This window comes from Neofelis nebulosa, chromosome 1 (genome assembly GCF_028018385.1).
Source record: "Neofelis nebulosa isolate mNeoNeb1 chromosome 1, mNeoNeb1.pri, whole genome shotgun sequence".
In the NCBI taxonomy this organism is placed as follows: Eukaryota; Metazoa; Chordata; class Mammalia; order Carnivora; family Felidae; genus Neofelis; species Neofelis nebulosa.
Window position 1 is genome coordinate 198607891 of NC_080782.1, and position 2518 is coordinate 198610408.

The following is a 2518-nucleotide window of genomic DNA, read 5'->3' on the forward strand; positions in this document are numbered from 1 at the left end:
GAAAAAAAAAAAAGTATTGTTAGGTTCAGATTTGCAACAACATAGATTAACCTGGAAGACATTATGCTAAATGAAATAAGCCAGATACAGAAAGAAAAATACTGCATGATATCCCTTATATAGGGAATCTAAAAAAAAAAAAAAAAAAAAACCTCTAAAAATGTCAAAATCAAAATCAGTAATAGCATATAGAATGTGATTATCAGGGATATGTTAATTAGCTTGATTGTAGTAATTGTTTCACAATGTATACATATACAAAAGCATCATGTTGTACAGTTTAAATATATGCAATTATTATTTATTAATCATACATCAGTGAAATTGAAAATCCAAAGAATTCTATGATAGTTGCTATACTTGATTATCTAAAATACTGACTAAAACTCAGAACTCTTCTGGTAGGTGTCTGGTAATTTTTTTGTAGTTTTAATGTGCATGTCCCTTTTGAGTAATGATGATGAGGCAATTTTTATAGGTTAAATATTTGATTTTCCACTTTTGCATAATAACAATATATGAAGCTTAGAACTGGATCACTTGGCTTTTTCTCTTCTTATCTCCTCCCCAGTTCAAAATCTTAATAGCTAGCATTCTCCTACATCTGCACTGGGGCTCAACCCATTCAAGCCTCAGCACAATCTCTTTGTATTTTAGACTTTTTCCAGAAAATCAGCTTAGTCTACCCACCATAGCCACTCTGCTTCCTGTCATAATGTCACTTTCCCTGGGCATAAATAAAATTTTTGCTTTTCTTATATTCTGTCACTTTGTGGGGTTGGTGCCTGCCCCACTTCCTGCAGAAATTCTGGCAGGACTTAGGAATGTTCACCATGTTTGCAAGAACACTATCTGTGGGGAAAGCTAATTACTGATATTTAGACATTTCTTATTAATACTGGTCACTTGTTAGATATATGTATTATAAGTATCTGATCCCATTTTGTGGGTTGTCTTTTTATTCTTTTATAAGGATACTTGAATAAAATGATTTATTAAGTTGCATATAGTCCAGTTTATAATTTTTCCCTTATGCTTAGTGGTTTTTGAAAACATCTGTCGGCATAGGGATCATGAAGATATTTTATTTCACTCTTAGAAACTTTTTTGGTTTGTCATTCCCATATAGAATTCTATTTCATTTGGAATATAGGTTTTTGTATGGTGGAAAGCAGGGTGTAGGATTCATCTGGTTACATATGATTAGCTAGCTGACTCAATACATTTATTCAGCAGACTGTTCTCTTCACTACAGAGCCATATTTGTCATATGTCTTTTGGTGGATATACATGGGTCTGTTTTGGACTTCTATTGGTCTGTTCATTTATGCTTGTGCTAAGGCATACTGTCTCTATTACTATATTTTAAAATAAGTTTTGATAACTATCGGTTAAGTTCTCTACATTTGTTTCTTCCTCAGTATCGCCTTGGCTATTTCCATTCTTTACATTTTCATATAAATGTAAGAAACTACCTGCCAATTTTTATACAAGATTAATAATGATGCTATTTAACATTTAATAATATTATATTTTAATTATATTAAAATATTAATGTATAAAATAATGTAAATATAAAAATAAAATTATATTTTAATTATACTAAAATATTAATAATATTTAATATTTGATAGGCATAATACATCCTTGACTATGCCTTACTTTGCTTGTATTTATAATGAACATTTAAAAATATTTGTGTTTAGCAGTTTCATTTATTTTCTTGTAAATCAACCAGGAGTCAAAACCTTGACTAAATTTGTGCCTGTTGGCAGTCTCAGTGGTATTGCTTTAGGAAAAGTAACTATTGGCTGAACAGTAAGGGTTTATGTGTAGCATTGTGTGTGGGTGGCTGCTTAAGTACAGTGCAGGAAATAATTCTCCGTTAGATCTTTTGAGTTTGGGAAGATTCCAGATTTTAAAAAAAATAAAGAAGTTACATTAGGGCTTCCCTCAACTGTTCAGCCTCTCTCTAGAGCTTGGATCCCATTATTTGCCATAGAATAGGTGAGGACTCTGGGACTCCAATTGTAGAGACTAAAGGGAACCTATGGGAACATGAGTTAAGTAGTATTCATGGTGGTAAATCTTCCTCAGTAGTAAGTCCAGTGCTCCATTCTTCTCAGTATGGTCACTGTCATCAATGCACGCTTATCACCATGGGGACATAGGGTAGCACAGAAACTTCCTCTATTTTCCTGAACTGTCATAATGTAAGAAAGTTCCTGACTAAGTAAAATGGATTTTGGTTCTCAGTGTCATCTGAAGAGGAGCCAGTGCTAGTGACACACATGTGCCCTTTCTATGGCATGAAGTCTTCACATATTTTATGTTCTTTTGCATAATGACCACTGTGTCTATTTTCTCTTCATGTAAGTAATCCACAGGCAGGTTCTCTCATGTATACTCTCCCCTGTGTCCAGACATGGTTAGGAAGACTCATGAGTGCCCTGTAGTTTGGGAACACAAAACTTCTCTCTAACAAAGACAGAACTGAACTGAAATGCTAGTAGCCCAT

The 2518-nt window shown here is 33.3% G+C and overlaps 1 pseudogene; it reads right to left on the reverse strand.

Moving 5' to 3' along the window:
• Window positions 1-525: 525 nt before the first annotated feature.
• On the reverse strand, window positions 526-835 carry LOC131496782 (large ribosomal subunit protein eL42-like; annotated as a pseudogene).
• Window positions 836-2518: the final 1683 nt, after the last annotated feature.